We start from the raw sequence: 25,611 nt of genomic DNA on the forward strand, positions 1-25,611 counted from the left end.
TTTCCAAGGTAGCTACTAAATTTAGAGTGAATAAAAGCATATCAAATACGTCTAGTATTTAGGACTTTGATTTCATAATAGAAAAATAAATGTCAAAGTAAAAATAACTAACCTTAATATTAATGTTAGATTTTGAAATGAAAGAACAATTTGCTTAATACAAAAACAACTAGATACTTAGCTCTACTACATATTTTGAATAAGAAAACAGATACAGGTATAAGTATAATATGAAATAAATTAAGAATCACCGAAAACAACCTATAGACAGTAAAAGGTTGAGAGTATGTAATTAATAGTTATACAATGATTTTACAATTAAACATTTTATTTTACAAGAAAAGTTTATTCTTTTTCTAGAATATATTTTGTCCAAGGGCAATAAGTTAAAACAAAAGTTGCGGTTGTTGTAACCTTTTTTCTTACAAATATTCTAAAAGAAATGTAGGTATTAGATCGATAATAATTTTATTTTCCATATGATTTCTAATTCCAAAGGGTATACCTCCTTTAAAAAATAGTTGATCAACACTGATTTTCAAACTCAGATGAGACATTGCTGATATAAACTTTTGATATAAATTTCATAAAAATGTGGAAATAATTGTACATATGAGAGTCCTTACAAGACCTGTCGGACGTTTTCTTTGGTATTGCCAAAAACATAAAGCCTCTCTTAGTACTTGCAGGATTAAATTTAAATATTCTGATTAAATATTTTCAGAAAATAAAGTATGAAGTTGTTTTTAAACTAAGAATGTAAGTTCAGATTAAATAAATGTTTGGTTTTGAGTATACCTGATTGCTACTCTATTTACCAAACATGTGACATTCACACTGAAATAAGGAAGATTTATTTTATCTAACTGTACATTTATATCAAAGTTTACAAAAAACAATTTCCCAACAAAATAGTTAGAATATACAATAAATAGTTAAATGTTTGCCATAAATAATTAATGTTTTACAATAGTTTAATAGTTTACAATAGATGAAAAGTTTACAATAGGTTAAAAGTTTACAATAGGTTAAAAGTTTACAATAGGTTAAACGTTTATAATAGGTTAAAAGTTCAAAAAAATAATAATTAAGAGTTAAAGATGAACATGATGAACTAGTACAAAAATACAAAAAGAAAGACTTGACAATGAACTAGTTACAAACAAACATATTTTGAGAAAAAAGAATTTACAATGAACTTTTAGTTAAAAGATTTGACATTAACATAATTAAATGAGCCTCTCCAATAAAATGGATGTCGATCGATAGGAAAACTTTAATGAGCTACTCCAATAAAATGGATGTCGATCGATAGGAAGGATTAAATGAGCTTCTCCAATAAAATGGATGTCGATCGATAAGAAAGATTTAATGAGCTTCTCCAAGAAAATGAATGTCGATCGATAGGAAGGATTTAATGAGCTTCTCCAATAAAATGGATGTCGATCAATAGGAAGGATTCAATGAGCTATTCCAATAAAATGGATGTCGATCGATAGGAAGGATTTAATGAGCTTCTCTAAAAAACAGTTTTTGATTGACACTTTGTATCATCTTCTCTTTTTCATTTGTATATATGACTCTTTGTTTCCCTATAACTTCACCTCAGTTAACAGCCAGTGCATATCCTTCTTTCAAAAAGACTAATGTGTAGCCTCCAAAAACGACAAATGTCATCATTATGATAAAAAAAAATTACATTGGAAGCATTAACTTTGCTAGACAAAAAGGTTAACGAATCGTTAACGAGAACTTTACTGCTGTGCTGTATGAATCATCATCGGTCATCACACTATCTGTATCACTCTGCTCAGCTGTTGATACAATTGCATATAACGGCATTGTGACGTCAAATACGTTGATCCGACCTTCATAACTTTGACCCGGACATATCATCGACGTCATAATGAATGAGCTGACGTTGATAAGTTTGACCCGAACTTATCAAGACATCTTCCGGTTTGCTGGTTAAACAAAGAAAACACATGTTTCTATCATGCAAAATACGCAAATACAACCTGATAATCGGTCCATACATTTAAATGCAACATAATGCGCATAAATATTTAAAAAAAAAATTGTTCACAATTAAAATTCCGTAAACCCGGAATTTTTTTTTTATAGATGATCTATTTCAAGAGTAAGGACAGTCTATATGGCAAAAATAAAAGATCGAAAGAAACAAACATGACACGAAAAAAAAAACATATTTTGAATCATGATTGGAAACTGTATCTGGTTGAGATTTGTGCTATTTGTATAAGTCTGGAAAGTCCATCTTGTAAATACATAATTTTTATGCAACTGCAAAAATTGACTCTTATTGAGTATTTAATATTTCGGAAAAAAAAATGAATAAAAGTCATTACAAAAAAAATAATTCTATAGGAAGTAAAGTGGTAAATTGGTTTTTTTTTCAAACACAGTTGAATTTGGGTTGCTGTCTTATTGAACTTAATCCAACTCTCATTTAATTCATACTGATAATACAAAGCGTTACATGCAATTGTCCTCATCGATAAAACTGACCGATGTGAATTGAAGGAATAAATCATTTTGGGACCCTACATTGTATTGCAGGTGGAAAATTCCGTAAATTTAAACAAATTTCAAATAGTTGAACAACCTCTGTGATTACGGACTTAATGTACATATACATGTACAGTGATTTTAGACGTACAGAAAGACATCCTCATTTAATTTTTGTAACAAATAATGTACTTATTTTCAATGTCCAATTTTTGTATACAGCTGTCATAACTTAAATCGATTAAACAGCATGAGTCCATGTATACATTTAACTCCTCATAACAATATTGTATTTCAACGTTCTAACATTTTGAGTGTCTTTGAGAAGAAATTTCTTCCAACTTACTAACTGCCACAAGCATTTTATTTTATGTCTATGTCTGATAGAAGAAATGTTTTCCGACTTATTAAAAAAAATAAAAAAAACACGTTATAAATTTCATGCGTCCGAAGCGCTAACTGCCACAAATATTACATTTTAGGTCAGGTTTGATAAAGAAATTTCTTCTAACGAACTAACAGTTACATGTGTTTCATTTTAGTTAACCAGGGTTATGTCAAAGAACGTATCGTCCTTTTTCTAAAAAAAATCATCGACAGATACCAAGACCTTGTTTATAAATATTCCTTATCAACTTCACAAATAATACATGATGGTCTTGAAGTATAGATTCTAGGTACTGACGTTGTTAATAATCTTAATTACGTGTTATAGTGTCCTTTTATATGTCTTTGTATATTTTTAACCTTTACTGCCTAGTCCATTTTTGGTAATATACTTCGGTGTGGCTCGGTATTTATGCATCCCGACATGGTGTTATTGTGCTACGGTCTTTTTTGTATTCTTGTCTTTCATTTTTGCTGATGTAATTTGTCTATAGAGTGTCTATTTGCCATTTTTTTTACTTGTTTTTAAAGTGATTAAGATTATAACAATAATGTATACTAGTTCAGCGAAAATTGACGTCACACTAAACTCCGAAACATATAAATGAACCAAAATTAAAAAAAAAAACATACAATACTAACAAAGGCCAGAGGTTCCTGACTTGGGACAGGCGCAAAAATGCGGCGGGGTTACACATGTTTTGAGAGATCTCAACCCTCCCCTATACCTCTAGCCAATGTGGAATAAACAAACACACAGCAATACGCACAGTAAAATTCAGTTCAAAAGAAGTCCGAGTCCGATGTAAGAATAGCTAACAGACAAAACTAAGCAAAATGACAATAATCAAAATAAATTAACAAAAGACTACTAGCAGTTACTGACATGCCAGATCCAGACCTCAATTAAACTGATTGAAAGAATATGTCTTCATCATATGATAATGAAGCACAATCCCTCCCGTTAGGGGTTTAGTATCATGCCATCATAAAATATACAAGAAGAACATAACCCGGATCATGCCAACAACTGGTTTCAGATTAAATGTGTTTATTTCCTATGCAAAGACCCTATGAGTGAAACAATATAAATTCCAAAAATGCCATTTTTGATGACCTGGCAACAGTATCGTAACTATATCCCTTCTGAATAAGTCTGTTCAAAGGTTTGGTAAGCTTTTGAGGGGAATGACGACATTTTTGTGCTTTGTATAAAATATTACCATAAAAGATGGGATGTGAAAACCCTGAACGTATAATATGTCTGCACGTTGCAATATGCAGTCATCTACTACGGAGTCAATGATTCATCTACCAGCAACACATCGTCGTGGTTAGTGGGCTGCCCAGCTGATGAACTTGGCCCTGAAAGCAGCCGTTGTGTAGTCCATACTGCAAAGAAACAGGGGGGGGGGGGTAAGATGATTTCAGTTTTTTTTCGTGGGGATGGCAATACATGTATAACAATGGTAAGCAATTATGTCATGTAAATGAAAAAAATAAATAAAGATATTTGAATGAAGTATTGCAAATAGACATAGAATAGCGCATTTGAACGTAAAAAATACGATTTAAATTTGAAAAAAAGGATTTCATTTAAATAGAAAATTATACTAATGGAATAAAATATTGCAAATAAATGCAAAATTATACGTCAAACAGGATTAAAAAAAATACATTGAAATTAAAGGTGATATCAATGAAATAAGAAGTCATTGAAATTGGATAAAAAAAATATTACAATTACATTTGGATTCAAATGAAAAAATATAGAATGTTGCAATCAATTTCATGTCATAAATTGAGATTTCATGCCTAGATGTATTTTTCTTATTTTTGTTGTTGGGTTTCTGTATACCCCTCGTCTCACTTTATTCGTAACGGGTTAATATAAAATTGAGAATGGAAATGGGGAGTATGTCAAAGAGACAACAACCCGGCCAAAGAGCAGATAACAGCCGAAGGCCACCAATGGGTCTTCAACGCAGCGAGAAAATCCCGCACCCGGAGGTGGTCCTCAGCTGGCCCCTAAATAAAAATGTGTACTAGTTCAGTGAAAATGGACGTCATACTTAACTCCAAAACATAGCTTTTATCGTTGTTGAGTTGTAGACCTTTAAGTAGCGAAAAGTGATACTTCGAGCGTTGTCCGTGCAATTACTTGAAAATTCTTTGACGAAATCTTTTCAAATTTTGTATGTTGTGTCCTGTGACAAAATGAAGGTCAAGTTTGATTCTCACGATTTTAGCTTTTATCGTTGCTGAGGTGTAGACCTTTAAGTAGAGAAAGGTGATACTTAGAGCGTTTCCTGTGCAATAACTTGTAAACGCTTTGACGAAATCTCATTAAATTCAAATATGTTGTTTCCTCTGACTAAAAAAAGGTCAAGGTCGAATTTCACTATCAATTTTCCATCCACCATGCATATATTAAAAGACAACAACCGTTTGAAAGTGAATTCTGGTAAGTTATTGGAGTGACCACAAGATTCTATGGTTTCATATTAGATAAGATTGTAATATCATTAACATATTTCTTTCATTATTGACTTCGTGATTTCTACCTACCCACCCCTGCTGAACAAATGGGTGTGTACTTGTTACTATCTTAAATTCCAATATTATGTCACTTATGATAAATACGAGGTCAAGATTGATTTTGGCCTTTCCATTTCTGAAACCTACAAAAATTCATTGTTTTTTTTTACTTATCCTGTTTGGGGGTCCAGATTCGCAAATATAATTTTCATGCAGGAAAATCCGTTTTGCTGTCAATCTGACAGCCTCTTATAACATTCTTTTTTTCAGATGGAAAATTTTATTAATATTTGTCGAAAAAAATTAGCATTTTTGAATATTTCTTTTTTAATATTTGTCAAATTCAATACATTTCCTTGTAAATTTATCAAAAAGTTTTGCAGAGTTTCCTTGATTTAATTGTGGAATTATGTATTTTTTATTAAATTTTACAGGTAAAATAAAGGTGAAAAATGTGATTATAATTCAAAAATAAACTATAATTGTTAAAACAACGAAACATTCTATGTTTTTATAAATCATCAATTAAATGTGGGCAAACCAGGATGACACCATTTCTTTATCTTCCCATTTCAACTTCTAGGTTATGATAATTTATTTACCCGACATTTAGAGATTAACTGTCTGGTTTTAAAATTAGATTCTTTTAATAAGTAGTTCTCTATCTTCACATCAGATTTTATTTCGATATAAAGCAATTAATTTTGAACTGTAAGTAAAAGAAGAAAGTTAATTTAAGAACTTTTTTGTGTAGACGTCATGTGATATCTGTTTAAACTTCATCTTAAAGGAATACTTTAAGTTATTTTTGCCTTATGGTTTATCATAAGTTTTAAAACATCCAGCATATAATCCTGTCCCTTTAAATATTTTTAGAGCAAAACTATACCAACTATCCAATACCATTATTATGCAATTTAGTTCATAGGTTCTCGTTTAACAGTTCAACAGAGGGTTCATATTATGTGTATGAAATCCCCAGAAATATAACTTGTGGTTTAATAAATGAAGCCATAGAAAATCTGCTTAGTTCTGTTTTGGCTCAAATATAAGATGCATTTTTGTTAGTCGTATGACAGAATTAAAGTATTTATTATGAATTATTTCATAGTAAAATTTATCTTCTAAAGGCAAAGCATCACAAACAGAGCTAAATTATTCTTGGAGTTTCAAAGATTTAAAATTGAAAAATAATCTTAAATAAATCAGACCTCACTATAATATTAGTAATAAAACATCAAATACTTTAAGAGTGATAGATTGAAAATGTAAAAACCTACCACTTTTCAACGCAAAAGGGACCTTCAATTATTTTTTTGATAGTTCCTGAAAAGCTCTTTTGAAATTTCCTTCATAGTTAATAACGTTTCCCAAAAAGATTGTATTCTTTAGTCTCATTTAATTTGATATTTTTTATAAAATACCACCAAGGCGGGTGAAAAGTAATTCTAAAAAATCAAAAGTTTTTTTTTGTGTTAATCGTTATTGCAGTTACTCAACTACCGGTACCGACGTGTTATCTACTTTGAAAAAACTTCAATTTGCTCCAATGAATATACGTTAATGACAAAACTACGTTACACATATATACCTTGAATGAAAAAGATGGCCTTTTAGTCATGCTTTCTCATTAACAAGAGAAATTTCAATGAATTACCTTTAAAATGTTAAACTAACTATTTAACACGTAGTAAACCAATAATTATGCTGGTTGTTGGTAAAAGTATGATATTTTATTGATCAGCGACTGGTTCTCGTGCAGCTCGGATCACTCCATCACGTGAGGAATCTTTGGAAAATTTTCATTACAATTTTAATTAATTTGTTGGAAACGAAATCTGATTAAAATTCAGATCTTTTGTAAATTACGTTTTGAGAAACGCCTTTACGATTAGTGATATCCCAGATAAGGGAAACATTTATTTTTATTGCGCTTGTACACAATGTAAAATCCATATAAATGACGACGATATTTCACATGCTATCTCAAAAATGTATTTCTCGGTGGTGCCTGACTTGTAACCCAAATATATATGTACTAAACACTTTTTTAGCTTGCGACCCCTCGGGCATCTTCGCTAGCCAAGGGTTACGATCCACTTCCCTCCTCTCCACCCTTGGCAGATTGAGATAGAATTTCGGAGACACAAGGTAATGATTTTCATTGGTTGCAGTCGAAACTCGCTGCATCCAATCAAAAAGCGCCTATAACAAGATCACGTGTAAATGTAGAAAGTGTATGTAAACAATTGCCACGTGCTTATTGTGCAACAAGTCTTTACATCCCTAAACATACGACTATATTTAGTGACAATTTGAATGTTTTTAATCAACTAATAGAAGTTCCTGTGTATGTTTCTTGCACAAATACATGAATGTCAACGTATATTTTCGTTTCCTGCTTTATCAAGTGTGTAGAATCTAGACGCTTCCGTGTTTTTACCTCCAAATTGAAGAGTTCAAGTGCTACCATTGGTCAAGAATAATGAATTCGGAATGGGCATGACTTTAATCTACTACAAAGTTGGCCATTAATGTTTTAGCTGTATCAATTCTCCAGGTACTCATCACTTTTTTGTTTTACGATATATATCCCTAAGTGTGAGGAACAAACATCAATCCTCAAATAAAAACTTATCATGTGAAATTTCTTAATTTGATTTTATATCTGAAGGAGAGAACGATGAACAATTATTGTTTTCTGTTCTCTAGCAATATTTCTACATTAAAGACATTATGAAAACGTGCTTTATTATCCATGAACTGTTAATTTTACGTTTCAGGTTGAAAATTTGGCGTTTGCTTTCTCAATCAGCTTTAAATTAATTTCCAGTAATTCCTAAAAATGATAATTTAAGACATAAAAATGAAACAATTGGGTGCAAAGAGGTACATGGCTGTTAAGTAGATAATCGAAATATGCACAATAATTGCAAAGTTTTAACATGATTTCAAAGCACTTTTTACTATGAATGTTGTATCAACATTCTGTATATATATTCTTCCCCCACTTACTAGCTGTATTTTGCAACATTTTATAACCAAGTATTGAGAATTTCTTTTATATTTTGTACCAAAACTAATTAACGTTACTGGTATAGTTGGGGAATTAAAATGTTTTTTTTGGGGGTATGTAATATTGATATAGAATGTTACTGCTATAATTTTAAAGTCAAAATCTATAACCATGATATGTGTAATGACAATGAAAGTAAAAAGAAACCTAAAATGTTATTATTTTCTTTAATCTTTTTTGCAGAATCGCTTATCGAAGAGAGTAAAAATTCCTGTTAGTTGAAATATTGCAGTAAACTCCATATAAAGAACTCAAAATATAATAGTTTCGTTATATTTTATAAAAGATAGAGCAATTTAACCAAGTTAAAGTCATATGAAACTTCAAATTTGAAAAAAGAAGTTCAATATGTTTTATATACTTGAATGGCTAAGTTGTATTATAAAACAAGTGTACATGGACTCTCTTGTGAAAGAACATCCATTATCTTATCAAAATAATCAGAAATGTACTGCTATTGAATTATTGTCTTCCCGTATACTAATTCGTCGATATTTTTCCATATGCAGTGACCTTAACTACGAGACCTCTCGTTAGAACTTCGGCCACCGCACTACGCAAGTGCAAGGAAAAACCGTGATGACAAAATGTTAACAAACGTGCACTTGAAGGTAAATAGTAATAATTGATTCTTAAAGAACATATTAAGTACACAAAATCATATAACACCAATTATTGAAAAGTGTATTAAACACATGGGAACGAATAGAAAAATATAAAAGAAAATCAACATCGCTCTTTCAATTAACTTTTTTTACATGCTCTACGTGCTTCTGTGTTGATTGTTTATCAATGTCACGATCCGGTAAACCTCGGCAATAAACTCGAAAGTTAGTGAGCTTGCGATCACAAATCACCGAATGAAATATTATGTGTCGATTATACGTTATAGATTCGTAATAAATGTAAATAAACGTACATATAAGACTTAGTTTAGTATATATATATGCATGCATTAGTTCAATAATTTCCTGAAAATTAAAATTTTTTGAAACTCGTTTTATATGACTCTAATTCATAATGCTTAAAAAAACAACACACTAATTACCTGCTTTTGTTTATTTAATCATTTCAGATAAATTCCTATTTCGCAAAATACAATTTCTTCTCGCCTCTATACTTTTGTTTATATATCTTTTAACATGAACTATGTACTATTGTAATGTTGGCATGGAGACCACGTGCATGGGTGCTGCATCAAATGCCATAGTATCAAAGTCTAATTGGTTTATAAATTATTATTTTCATCGTGATTGACATCAAACGAAAAGTAACGAGAACACCTGTATTCACGTTTTTCGAGCTGCAATTGACGAGGTCAGACGCCACTGTCCTATCTCTTTATTTGCTAACGTTGTGAGACTTGAATTTCAACCTTTAGTAAGTTTTGATTTTATTCTGTGTAGTAAGTCGGAGGTTATTTTTGTTTTTGTGTCAGGAGGTTTTAGCCGGAGACACATTTACAGAAGAGAGGCGAAATATACCAAAGTCGAAAGTAAACTAACAACGCCATGGCTAAAAAAGAAAATGACCAACAGACAAACAATAGTAAACAAAACACAACATAGAAAACTAAAGATTGAGCAACACGAAATTGGGGTGATCTTAGGTGCACTGGGAAGGTAAGCAGATCTTGCTCTACACATAGGCACCAGTCGTGGTGGTCATTTAAGTACAAACCCGGTGTTAATATAAATAAGAAGATGTGGTATGAGTGCCAATGAGACAACTCTCCATCCAAGTCACAATGTATAAAAAGTTAACAATTATAGGTCAAAGTACGGCCTTTAACACGGAGCCTTGGCTCACACCGAACAGCAAGCTATAAAGGGCCCCAAAATGACTAGTGTACAACAATTCAAACAGGAAAACCAACGGTCTAATCTATATAAAAAACGAGAAACGAGAAACACCTATGAACCACACCAACAAACGACAACCACTGAACAACAGGCCTAATTTTAAGTCTAATTCGGTAGGTCATATTCGGGGAAAAGGGATGGGCATGTATTTACGACAATTGGAACGTATCCATGGTCATCTGTGAAAACAGATATTCCATAACGGTCAACCAACTCGTGATAGTGTCCGTAAAATTTACGAAGGGATGATTTCAACTTCGCCACTTGGAACTCTTAGTTTAATAGCTTCCTTGTGAGCAGGAAAACTCTTTTAAGGAAATCAAAATAGGAAATACAACCCTGGAATATCGTATCAACTGGGAGATATATACTCCGTATGCAGTCGCTGCTGGAATGTTGCTTCATAGAAATGGGAAGTTTACAATTAGGAAGCTGAAATCATATTATATAGATGGTTGATTATTGTTTTTGCCCGAAAATATTCTTAGCTGGAAGCACGTGTTGTTGAAATTTAATCTATGGCATAGTTGTGTGCTTGCTTTTCACTCTTTTATGTTAATTTTAATTTTGATTAGAAATTTACGGGCTGAGGTGTGCTCTATTTCTTTTATCTGTAAAGAGTGCACAAGTGGCCGCCTAATCGAAGTTAATTTTATCAGAGATAAGAAAGTGTTTGACAAAGTTTTTATTGTCATTTGTGCAATTGTTGTTTTTTTCAGGTGTTCAGAGTTTCAAATATGAGATTGTCGGCAAAAGTAACTATGAATATAATTAAATAGTAACCAATATATCAAATTACTTGCCAATGAGGTTATTGAGTATTGCGAAAAAATTGTTTACGGAGAACTTGTGAACAAGTCAACCTGTCAAATGGAGAACATAACCAAAAATCCTCTGTATTAAACCTCTGTAAAATTTGTCAATAAAACATTTTCCTGCTGTGTTAACATCAAATTTCATAGTATCAAAGTCTAAATGGGTTGTACCTTATTATTTTTAATGAAAGTAATAGACAGTTAATTCGACAAAACGTGCCATGAAACTCAAAACACAACATACTGTTAAAGCGACAAGCCGATCACACACGCTCACACAAGCTATACTACCGGATAATAAATTTTTAGAAATTCAAATACTGCTAAAACGGTTTTACAATATTTGATACATTTACTATAAGGAAACTTCTTATCATAGAACTGTTTCGACCACAACTGTCAGCCTGATTTTCAAGTATATGTTATGTTACAATGAATTTGTATAATCAGGGATCATGTCGAATCCCTGATTTTTCAGGGATTCTGCATAATCACTAAAATCATTAGTGATTATATATAATCCCTGAAAATGACCACTGAATTTACATAATCACTGACAATTTTAAGAATTATTTTACAAATTCCCTGGAACGTTTTCAGGGATTATCAATAATATAAATATTCTCTGTTTGGTAAAAAAAAAATTCAAATACAGACAAAAATCGTATGTTTAACCTCTTGATGGTTTAAGTGGACAGTTTTCCTTCCCTGTCCATTTTTCAAACCTTATTAAAGTGAACATTTTTTTTCTGGTGATATTCTATTTAACTGTGTTAAATCACATTAACTCATAAAAAATAAGTATTTTAAATCGAGATTAATAATACTAGTACCAACATAAATGAGCAGATCATGTAATTTGCTGTAAAACAAAGTGGGTGAGAGTTTACGAACAAGTCAACATGAACAAGGAATTCGAACTATAAACAAAGAAATGCAACTAAACGTTTGGAAACACAAACAGAACACATGCGTGATAGATTGAACACAATTTTTGAGGAGGCTGTGTTACCGGTGATTCCGCATGTCGATTGCTAAAAGGGAGACCCCAAAAACATAAAGGCTATCGTTCATAAAGGGCTGAAAAGAATAATGCCTGACTACGAAACATCGAAACATGAAATTATGCTCAGATAATACAGAAGGAATCAATATGAGGTGTCTGGTTGACCTTTTTAGCACCTTCAGATGTTTCTGATGAACACTTTCTTTCTGTTCAAAGATCAGTAAAATCAGATTCAATATGTGAAAAGATATAAGAAGATGTGGGTTGAATGCCAATGAGACAACCCTCCATCCAAGTCAAAATTTATAAAAGTAAACCATTATAGGTCAAAGTACGCTCTTCAACACGGAGCATTGGCTCACACCGAACAGCAAGCTATAAAGGGCCCCAAAAATTACTAGTGTAAAACCATTCAAACGGAAAAACCAACGGTCTTATCTATATAAAAAACGAGAAACGAGAAACACTTATGAACCACATCATCAAACGACAACTACTGAACATCTATAAAGGTTTTTTTTTTAGGTTAAAAAAAAAAAAAGGATAAGCAGAGCAAATGTTCAAAGGGGTTTGCAGAATAGAGAATAATGGGCAAACAGTGCAAAATAAAAGGCTAAAAACTAAAGAATAGACAAATAGTCAAAAAATAAGAAAAGAGAATAATAATGTGCAAAACATACAGTATAGAGAAAAAGGATGTAAAAAATAAAGAATAAAGAAATAAAGGACCACCATCCACACCCTCATAGTAGATGTCATCAAAAATTACAATGTAGTTGATTTTAATTAGAATATTATGCTTAAACTTTTGATATTTTTGTTTCTTAAGATGTTTAAATAGATCTAATAGAATGAATTATTTTTATTTTACTTGTATTCATTGTCTCTTCATTCCAGTTATTACATAAAATACCTGAACATTTTAGTAATTATATATAATCACTAAAGTTACCAGTGATTATATATAATCCCTGAAAATTTCAAGAATTATACATAATCCATAATTCTACAAATTCACTGTAACATGTATACCCTGTTTTCAAGTGAAAGAAGATATCGCTAAATTTCTATTTTCATATTGTTGAAAACTGCATATCTACACAATGAATTCGTGTCTTGAAGGAAGGTTTGTGGTGATAAAAAACGACAGCTTTTTACAGGAAATAAGAGTATTTGAATATCAATTAGGTGTTGTTGTTTCGAAGATGTTCCATGTTTCCTCAAATGTTTTTTTTTCCTGCATCACTTTCACCGCATTTATATATATTTTCTATTTTTACCTGCGTCGCCGAAGTCCAGAGCAGGTCTAGTACCCGCTCGACTCCGTCCATTCGTTCGTTTGTTTGTCTATTCGTCTGTCCAAAAGATCTTGGTAGAAATCTATCGTCAAAGTTTTCTTGGTTTTTATCGAAGGGAACGATTTTATATATTCTGCAACTTGATAATGATAAGTTGTAGCGGGTAAGCAATTTTAGCATCTGCCGTGCATCAACTTTCAGTTTGCTGTTCGTTTGAAATTTTTACGACATTCTTGAACAAGTAATATTTTCGTCACAGTCTGTTTTGGCTTGTATTGAAGGGAATAATTTGATATTTGGTCTGCAGCTTGTTAATGATCAGTTGTAGCGTAAAATCAATGATGACATCTGCCCTGCAGCAAATTATACAAGAAAAAATTTCGTCGAAGTTTTCTTGCCTTCAATAAGTTATACTTCAGTATACATGTACATGCAACATCAATCAATCAAATGCAGCAACGCGAGTCCATCCACGGTATCGGACTTGTTTATTCAATGATTGTTACAGCAGATTTCTAAAAAGTTCAATTCTTACAATTTTGTTTTATTCCAATGCAACGAATTTGCAAAAGTTGTACACGTAAGTTGCAAATGTGTTTTTCAGTCGACCCGTTAATCCGTAAGACATGGCATAATATTTTTTAATCAAATCTTCTTCAAATTTGTGGAAAAGTTTTATCAAACTTAGATTAGCTCGATGATTTGGAATTTTGAATTGAGGAACCCTTTTCTGTAAAGGGATGTCTTAGGGTATCCCATATTAATTAGCGTCTCCCGGATACCGCACTCATTCTTTTTAGATCTTCTTCAAATTTTTATGACGGTTATCTCACTCAATACTTTAGAAGAATTCAATAATCAGATTAATGTGAAATGGGGAGACATGTTTTTCTAGTAAGGGGGACTTTAAAAAAAAATATTATATTATTTATTGTCCGAGAGATAGCACATTATTTCTATCATATCCTCTACAAATTTGTATAAAGGTTTCCATTCATAAATACCTCGAATAAATTCAAGAATCAGAATAATCTAATATGAGGGGATTTCTTTCAGAATTGGACTTTTTTCAAAGTATTCAGACAGATTTTCTATAAACGGGGGCATTAGCTGTATTAGCATTTCGGGCGTATTTTAGACTAGATGTCATTTTATCAAATATCGTGGTGTTCTCGATTATTGTTTTGTACATATATCAGGCCGTTAGTTTTCTTGTTTGAATTGTTTTACATTTGTCATTTCGTGGCATTTTATATTAGCTGACTGCTAGGTATGGGTTTCGCTCATTGTTGAAGGCTGTATGGTGACCTATAGCTATTAATTTCTACGTCATTTGGTCTCTGGTGGATAGTTGTTTTATTGGTAACCATGCCACATCTTCTTATTTTTATAATGCCTGTAAAGTGCAGGTGGTCTTGGATTTGGGCTAACGTGGAAATTGTGGTATTTAATGATTTTCTGCAAAGCACGTTACATTTAAGAGTAAGAGCAGAGACGGGTCGGATTGTTGTCAAAATAATGTGTAAAGGTTGGTTATATTAACTTGTCTTCCTGTGTATTCTTTAAGAGTGAACTAGCACGTTAAAAATCTAGCAAAACCTTGACGGACTTGTATTAAGGAAAGTGGATATTCATATCATATCAACATGTTTGAAAATGACAGTCAAATATTTTGTCTAATATATATGTATATTCTAATTGTAGAAGATTGGTGGCGGTTGTGAACGTACTTGTTTAATCGGACTTTTGGTCTCTGCGACTCTTGTTTATGCACTCAATCTTAAGATTTATCATTCAATTTCAAAAATACATGGGAATATAAAGAGTCTTTTAGATATAAACACCAACACATATTGAGTCAGACGATTTCAAAAAGAGTTATATGGACTCAGCTAATTCATGACAGAAATTCCAACTAACATTTGAACGATGTTCCTGGCCACCAAAATATTTACGTAAGTTTATAATACATATCATTCTGTCAAAGAAAAAGAAATTCTTTTGTTCTTTTAAAAGTACTATATGGAAGACTTTTTCTAATATTGTGAAGCATAAAAGATAATCTTGGTATAATCACTGCATGCAGGACGTCAAATTAGTCGACAGTTGACTAATTGTTGTGTCAGGGTGTTTATTGTGTGCGCTTCGCACGCAACTAATTCCAGTTTGTATCAAACGATTTGTTTTGTCTCTGTATTTAAAAAAAATAACACTTGTGAGCGATCATTATGTTTTCATTAATAATTTACGCCATGAGAAGGTTAATTGGATATTTGGCTGCGAGCTTCTCTGTATGGTGACAGCTTTTGATACTAATTGCCAAACAACGACTGACTCATTCATTTACCGATTACCTTGATCTTGATTGTCATTGGCTATCGATGGCAATGTTTTTTTACGATGCAGTCTATTATAGTTTCGAATTCGTTACCTTTGACCTTGATCGTTCTAAACTATGGTTACATCGTAGATAGCGTCGCTGATCTGTTCGCTGATTGGACAAAAATGTCATTGTTGCTGTTCTAACATAATTACGTTAATTTAATATTTGTGTACAGCAGGTGATAGTTTTAAGTAAAAATATCTGAGATAAAAACTTATAGCAATGTTTAAATTGATGGTTTCTTGATAAAAAGCTTTTTACTACAATAGAAAATATTTACTAATGGAAATTTTCGAATTTGAATACAAGCTATACTGGAACGCATCCATCCATGCGGTATGTTACAAAAATGTTATTGACGTTTGTTTAATATATTGTTACAGCAGGTAAAAGTTTTTTCTATTATCTTCAAAACTACTATAGATAGACAAAATATGATAGTGTCTTTTTAAATCAAAACTGTCAGACGACTTTTTGTTGGAGTTTTTGGCCTTAAATGACGAATTTTACCATTTGAATATAAAAGATAATATGCGAGATAAGATCTACAAATAAGTTCACATGACCATATCGTCAATCCGCTCCTTATTGAAGTTATAACCCTTAAATGGTGATTTTTACCAGTTTCGTATTTTTGTGTATTATCTGGAAAACTATAATGGAAAAAATAGAAACTTTTACATGCAAAATTGATCAGCAAGACATTATCTACAAATATGTCAAGATTGCCGAAATCGTCAAGGGACTCCTTATCGAAGTTATTGCCGTTGAATGACGATTTTAACCATTTTTTGTGCTATTGAAACCATAATAGAAAGAGAGAAACATAGAATAGTCAAAATGATTCACAAGGCAAGATCTATGAATAAACCGATAATGCAGAAATTATTGATAAACTCTGAACAGCAGAAAATGTCATAAAATATAACTTTTTATTATTTTGCGTTTTTGCCTTTTATCTTTAAAACTATAATAGGAAGATATAAACTTAAAGTCTGATTACATGAAATTGGTTGTTCTCTTCATATAGGAGTTATTATCCTTAATTTATTATGTTAACCTTTTTTTGTATTTTGGACAAAAACTATAAAGAGAACTGTAAACAGAAAAACATCATCAGCAATACAATTTCAACAAAAATGAGATTATTTTTAAGCTACAAGATGAAAATGTAAATGCAAATTGATAGTAGTTTAAAAATTTCACCAAAACGGTTCAGTCTGTTTGTATTCAAATAATGAGACTAACATGTTTATGAAATAGATCATCAAATAAATAAGCCCCAAATTCTGTATTTCTTTATTTAACAAATACATTAATTAAAGTCATATATGCTATTTATAAGCTTGGCATTAAAGGCTATCATTAACTATTTTTAGCACCCGGAACCACGGAACAAACATCATATCGTGAACGTTTTGTAATCTAGGCCCGCGTTTTGTCTACAAAAGACTCATCAGTGACGCATTTTATGAACAGGAAATTTTAAGAAGGCAACGGATACCAAAGGAACATTTAAACTCATAAGTCGAAAATAAACAACGCAATGGCTAAAAACGAAAAATACCTACAGACAAAAAACAATACACAAAACACAACATAGAAAACTAAAGACTGAACAACTCGAACCCCACCAAACTGGGGTTGATCTTATGTGCTCCGGAAGGGAAGGCAGATTCTGCTCCACACCCGTCGTGTTTAAGAAAATGATCTTTTCAATATTTCATGTCAACGCAAAAGTGATACTACTGGGCTGGTAATACCCAAAGGTACAAAACGTTCAGCAGCAGTAGCATACTTTCTGAATAATGAAAATAATGTAGCAGCGAGTCTTATTGAATCCAAAGAATTGTACTTGGTACTTCCACCTCATAACGAAACTTTAAGTCAAGGCTGATAAATATTCCAGATGGACGAGAAACGTTAAATAGAACTGTTTTTGATTTAAAAGTCCTAAATGAAGTTTTCACATTTATGAAAGATGGACATTATAAACCGACAAACTGCACACCCAAGCAGAGAGTTGCAAGTATTGTACCTTATAGAGACAGAGAACCGCAGATGAAACTTTTCTTAAATAATGTTATACCTAGGATATACAGACAACAGTTAGAATTTGGTATTTACATTGTAGAGCAAGTAAGTATTGGCATAATGAACAAACTGTTATTACAATATAGTTTGTGGCTGTTAATATAAAAAAAATATAATAAAGAAATAGATGCGTCAGCGAAGAAACGAAAACACACTGATCGTGTTTGATCTTTGTCTAAAGGGACATCAGCTGCCTAATAAATATAAACTCTCCAATTTGATTTAATATATACTAAACCGTAATTCAGAATTTCAAAAGTGTCATAGAAAACAATACACAATGTCTGAAATCGTTATAAAATAACAACATGTCGCTTGTATTCTTGACTAGACGCCATCTAATCAACAAATGACATGAACCACGAAAACTGTCGATGCGGCATGTGACCCCGTTATAACTATAACCAAATGGGTGAACAAATAAATACAAATAGACAGGTAAGCAAGTGTAACTGTATAAGGTCAATTATTTTAGTTCTGTTTGATCTCATTTCATAAATAAAACACAAATTAATAAATTTAGATCATTTACTCACAACCTGTAAAAGACTGATTGTTTGACGGTTCAAATCAATCAACGAAAGTGGTCTTCCAGCTGCTTCCTTCCTTAGTTTCACTTTTTCAACTGACTTTCTTTTCAATCGCAGCATATGCTTGGGTCATGCGCACCACATCTCCAACAAAGGGTCTCATAAATACGGCTTCAAAAATTGTTGAATTGGCGATGCTTTTTGACAAAACTGAACCAAACTTTCAACTAGTAACAATATGTTTTTTATCAATTTTTTGTTTCTACTTTATGGTATGGGTAAGATAACGTAATGCATGACATACATGTTTGCATGAGAAAGAGCGAGTAATTAGTTATATTTTATTATAGACATCTGGTGTTCCCTTTAACAGAGGTATGCTGTCAAATATTGGATTTAAAGAAGCCATATTAGATATGGAGTATGACTGTATAGTTATACACGACCTAGACATTTTACCAGAAGACGATAGAAATTTGTATACGTGTGCCGACAACCCTATACATATGGCAGTCAAAGTTCAGCAATTCAAATATAAGTAAGTAAAACATATTATAGCAGATTACCATCTAGTGAAGTCATCTTTTAAAAACTTTTACGAACGCCGTTATAATTTTGGTGACAATTATTGAATAGTTGTATAACAGAAATTCACAGATATAATCCATTTGTAGGCACAATCCTGTGCCATTTCCTTCTTGAACATCGCCGTATGAGACTTAGTATCGTTTTGTTTCCATAATCGTTGAAAAATAATACCAACTAACGAATAAAAAGTTTGAAATTCCTTCCCAAGGTTATGATACGAGCTAGCCGAGTATATGGGTTTCTTAAATGACCAGATTATTTGATCAAAGGAACACTGACATTCTTCTCAAACTGATGGTAAAAGTTATTCCTAATTGTATTTATCTTTTTGAATTTTATTTTACTATGCTAAACATGATATTTTTGTTTGGAACAGTTGTTTTCAAATAAAATTTTAGTACCCTATACTACCAACTGACTGTCGTCAGCAATATTTACATAATCAAAGAATAATCTGTCAAATCAATCATACAAACAATCTATCAATTTAATGGTAATTTTACAGAAAAAATGGTTTGTTGATAAAAATTGTGTATTGTAGGGATACAATTATATACAATATTGTTTTATAGTTTGCCATACAAAGGTTTTGCTGGAGGCGTGAATACATTTTCAGAACTTCAATATGAGAAAATAAATGGATTTTCTAACGAGTATTTTGGATGGGGAGGCGAGGACGACGATTTGTTTACAAGGTAACATAATTGAGAAGAGAAATGCTGATATTTTTTATGATTCTAAAGTTAATTTGTAGACAGAACTATATACAAACCGGACTTTTGCATAAGAAATGTTTTAGTGCAAATGAAATAGCATGCGAGGTTATTTTATGTAATTTTGTAGCCTAGTGTCATCAATAACATTTAGAAAAAAACTGTTTAATTCTATAAAAATTCTCTTCATAACATTTTCGACGAAAGAAACACTGAAGTAAAACCGAGTTGGAAAAGACTAATGTAGTATTCAGTAGAAAAAAATATGGTGCCATAGACCGCTTGTGTCGAGAATGTTGCTGAATGCCATTGATTTTCAGATGGTTTAGTCAGTAAATATCCAAAAAGTTTATTTCACTCAACCATGGACTAGCTCTTTCTAATGTTTGTTTTTATCAATGTAAGTTTTGTATTATATAACCTCATTTAGCAAGAACGATGGAAAATAACCACAAAGAAAATGCAAACATTTTTTAAATTGTAATAGTCAACATTGCAAGAGAAGATGTATTCCTTTTGATAATTAGCATTTGCAATGCTAAATGTTATTTCTATAGCTCCTTTTTCATTTGTTTTACAGAATGAAGAAAAATAACTACAGTTTAATTCGACCTTTTGAAGAGTTTGGACACTGCGGAAGTATCAAACATCAGCAAGATAATAAAAAGAATGACAGGTTTGTAGACAACAATCGTTTCACAATTGGACAGTTCACATACATGGATTGACAAAATATAAAAATACAAAAATTATGAAATCAGTATCGGAGAAAATATCTGTATGGATTTAAATTGTTTCGTAATTAACGTTTTATTACCCAGAACTAGTTTATGCTTTGAGGACTAATTATGCATTCTTTGGATTCCTTAACTTTTGTGTGAAATAGAAAAAGGGAATACATCATGAGACAATAAAACACATCAGTTAAATCCAGAAGGACAACACCATAACAGAAATAAAAGACCAACAGACAAATAAAAATCCACAAAATACTTCATTGAAAAATTAAGATGTAGCAAAACGAACCCTTGCATACAACAGATGTTTTAAAACTACAGTTGTTAACTCGAAGTGTCGACTGTTCTTGTTTCACCAGTGAAACTTTACGTGATAGTCCTGTTTTAAACGGCTAATGAAACATGTGCGGTGATAAAGCATCACATAATAGCGAATTGGTCAATGCCTGTAAATGTAAATTCTTAAACCCATTTACATGACTGAATATGAAAGCTATAAATAAAAACAATTTTATGGACAATGTAGTAATGTGGCGTTGAGATAAGACATTGGGTTATATTTTTAGGTTGAAAATACTGAAGTATGTCCATAAAATATGGCAGAGAGATGGACTGAACAATTTAAAGTACAACTTACTGATTAAAAGATTGAAACAGTTATATGTATGGATATACGTAAATATTGATATGCTGAACGTCCGAAAGGTAAAACTAGAATTACCTTTATAGTAAATCTTTTCATGTACATTTTCAAAAAACTGATGCAATGCAAAGATTGATTGGTCTTTAGAATTGCACTGAGACACAGGTCTCTTTTTAATTAATGGGAAAGGTATTCCATTTACAGCCAAACAATAAACAATAAATTGAAAATGTGTCAATTTTGCAGAATAAAATATTGAATCGGTGTTATATAAAATATTAGAATTTTGGTTTAATTGATAAAACTGCCATAACTGCATTGTATTGATATAGTAGAATTTTTCATGCAATTAGCCAATTGATTTTCATATAAAGATGTACACACACACTAATGGGATATTCGGTTACTATCTAAGTACAACGTTCAATGTTTACTGTTGATATAATGAGCGAACGATAATATTACAATTATTGTAAAAGTTCACAGTTCATTTTGGTGTCCGCGTCCAAACAATGTCGATTTTTTACTAAAGACAAATAATTAGAATTCAAAAACTATTTTTTCAAAAGACTTCAATATCACAGCTGAATGATAAATAACATTATACTAGCATTGTCTAATTAAAAAATAAATGTCCTTTTTACTGGCAGGGAAAAAAAGAAAGTTCGGCGAGTCTTTTCCTGATATTTTAGCTCATGCAAATATATAAATTGTACATATATTGCATATGCATATTCGTAATCGGTTTTGTGCTGCTAATTTTTTAGTTTTTAAAGTTTGCATTCCTTACACTTTGCCTTTGCTTATTAATTATATTTGTCTTTATTTATTGTCACTAGCATTGGTTTTGCCCTACGTCCCCACCTGTGAGTGTATACTAAGTTTTCTTACATTTACTTGATTATGTCCTGTAGTTGTTTGCATGTTTGTATTGTCAGTATTGTTGTATATGACAGTCTGCTTGCTAGACTTTTCACAACAGTTTTTTTTTACAGTTTTCTTTGTCCGATTTATGATACGATTAGTTTTTTTCTGATTTGTGATACTTATTTGACGGTGATTATCTCTCGTTTGCGTAAACTATATTCTCTGATTCACACTTACTGCACCTAACGATACGGGTATTATACGAAACGGAGAAAATAATTCGGTATATAGCTTCGCCATTGCAGATTATCCGTGTACACTATTACATTTTGTAAGCATATCTCAAACACAATTTATAGTTCCCCACCTAAAATATGTTTCAAAATATTAATTTCAAATAATTGAAAGTCCAGAAGGGACTAACTGTGCACCTCTAATGGCAGATTTATTCCGTTACTGTTATGAATAAGAATTTATGGGAAAACTCCACAAAGACAAAAATGAAACACCACTTGACAGATATTTCAACCATATCTGGATATGTTTAGACAATATATTCACTGTTAACAGTCCTGATAAAACAATATATGCCCATGAAATTTAGGAACCTTGACTCAGTCCTACTAAATCAAACATTCATATTGAACGAAGTCCTTTTGACCTCCGTCACCAAATGCAAAAGCAGGTCTAAAGTAACCGTTCGGCTCAGTCCGTCAGAAAGACTTATGGTAGAAAAATGTTCTTCCTGGTTTTCTTGGCTTCTTTTAAAGGGAATGATTTTATATTTGGTCTGCAGCTTGATAATGTTGAGTTATTGTGTGTACGCAATTTTTTGGATCTGTCTTGCATCTACTCTGCTGCCGAAAGTTTGAAAATTTACGACAATTATTGTACAAGGAAAAATTTTGTAAAACTTTTCTTTGCTTTTATGGAAGTGAATGATTATATATTTGGTCTGGAGGTTGATAATTTTGATGTAGCGTGTAAGAGATTTTTACATCTGTCGTAGCCAATTCCTGTTTGCCGGTAAATTGAAATTTTACAACACTCGTTGTATAAGTAAAATTTTCGTCAAAGTTTTCTTGCAGCAGCTTAAATGAAAGGGAACAATTTATTTTTGGTCTCGAGCTATGATGATGTGTAGCGTGTAGTTAGTAATAGAATTGATTAGTACATACACTATAATAACATAACATAAAAAAGTATATTCCATATTTTCCATTTTTATAGCTGTTGATTATAAACATATTTGATTACATGCAATTGCAATCTTTTAAGAGGCGAAATTAATTGCCGGGTTGGACAAACTGGTTGCTGCTAATGAAATCATATATGTGCAACACTTTACATATTAAGATGCTTCAAACCTTTTCATAGATATGATAATTGTTATGCTAAATAAATTGATCTATTCAAACATTATCATCCCTTACCATTATAAATGAAAGGACTTTATTCAAGTCAAATTGAACGTAGTTTTGAAATCATCTTCATCAGTTATGCTTCAGTACACACGTTACCTCAATCAATCGCATGCAGAGACGGAGCTCCAGACCCTGTATTGGTCTCGTTTAGACCTTGATATTAGAATGTCTCAAAGTAATCTGCAAACCATACCAAAATTTGTGAACAAAATCATCAAAGGTACCAGGCGTATTATTCAGTACGCCAGACGCGCGTTTTGTCTACATTAGACTCATTCGTGAAATCTAAATAGTAGGAAGGCAATCTATGCCTGGGGTGGAAAATAACTAAGTGTTTCAAAAGATTTTAATGGGTCAATTCTTATTTTTTTTTATGATGATGTTCCTAAAATTGGTTCCATCGTATGGAGTGTATTTCTGAGTTGTGTTGATATACGCATGTTTGCAGTAAATGAATGTCAATGAAGGAGTATTTTGATAGCTAATATTGTTTAAAGCAGGGATACATGTATTTATGATTCATTTTTAAAAGCTTGACTTAATTTTATCACAATAATAGAGATTTATTTAAAAGAAAAATTCCAACAGGAATTTAATAAAATCTTTATTTCGTCTCAATCGTTTTACGTTTATATTATTTATAAAGCTAACAAGCTTCGGAATCGTCATTTAATTGTTTTTCATTTGCAAACTTTTGTTGTTCAATGAATGAGACTGATATTTTTTATTCAAAAATCCATTCGCTAAATTTTTCAAAAATCCATTCGCTAAATTGAATTTGTATTTTAAAGCAATGATAAAATGTTACTGTTTTTCTGCATTGAAACTCTGAACACTTTCTCCTCTGGGCATTGATCAAGATTGTGTCTTCCTGTACTTTTAATGTATGTATTTTCTATGAAGTACAACAACCGTTACTAAAGTGTAGGCTGCCATGATGTCCTATCAACAGGTAAAGGATTTTGTTTGATACGGTATAATTTTCTTTAAAATGCCTTCCCTGTTTTCATTGCACGCTCTTGTATGGATCTTCTGTTAGTTCACTGATTGAAGTTAAAAAGGATGAGATCTAACAAAATAGTTCAACCTCGCAACATATTCCCTTGTATGTCCAAAGTCAGGAACCTGGTCAGGGGTTGCTTATGTCACATAATACTGTTTTTTTGTTGGTTATTTGGATAATAGTGTGTTCATTGCAGATCTTTTACTTTTTCTTTTAAGTTTATCATTCAACTTTTAAAGACTCAGAACAAATAAAATTTTCTTTATCCCTTTTTAATTGATTTGAACAGTTTTTCTAATGTTGTCCAATGTTATGGGATAAATCGGCGCTTGGAAACATGTTTAACCACGCTTCTCCCTGTACATTACTGTCCCCAATAAAAATATCACGTTATAAATTTATACAGCTAGTAGCCGTAGTCCAGTGTTTTTTTGTAAATGAACATCTGTAATACTTTGTTCTTTTAAAGTTATTAACTTAAATCAATCCGTTTATTATTCTGGTTTTAATTGTTCCACATTTGTTATAAGAAAATTCATACCACCTTCAAACCTATGAAATGTTAAGATAATTAATATAAAGTCAGTACCAACTATAAAGTTTAAGACTCCTATTTTGAGGGTCTGTTTGTGTCATTTAACTTTTCATATAAATATATGAAATGTTGTTTTCGAGTGCTTGTACTAAAAAACATTAACGGAGTTAATACTACAAGATTGTAAAGCTCCATTAAATATATCACTGTTATTTTTCTGTTTTATAAAAAGGTAAACAAAAAGGAGTTTTAATATACATTGATTGATTGATTGATTGGTGTTTAACGCCACTTTCAACACTATTGTGTTATTTTGTGGCGGTCAGTTTTTATTAGTTGAGGGAGCAGGTGTCCCCGGAGAGAACCACCGACATTCGGTAGGAAAACGAACATTCCTAGTTAATTAAGATTGGAGTCGAGCGCACCTGCCACGTGCGGGATTCGAACTCAGAATCCCAGTGTTGACAGGCTAGTGATACAGTAGTTCGACTACTTAGACTACTCGGCCACCAAGGCCCCAGATCTCTCTACAACATAAACAATTAATTATTTTAGGTAATTTTTTATTATATAGCTCTTCAAC

At 31.7% G+C, this 25,611-nt stretch overlaps 1 protein-coding gene across 3 annotated transcripts in view; it reads left to right on the forward strand.

The window, feature by feature from the left end:
• Positions 1-25,611, forward strand: part of LOC127712513 (beta-1,4-galactosyltransferase 6-like) — an 85,107-nt gene that overhangs the window by 59,259 nt on the left and 237 nt on the right. The gene's annotated exons all lie outside the window — the stretch shown is intronic.

Source organism: Mytilus californianus, unplaced genomic scaffold (genome assembly GCF_021869535.1).
Source record: "Mytilus californianus isolate M0D057914Y unplaced genomic scaffold, xbMytCali1.0.p SCAF_8, whole genome shotgun sequence".
NCBI lineage: Eukaryota > Metazoa > Mollusca > Bivalvia > Mytilida > Mytilidae > Mytilus > Mytilus californianus.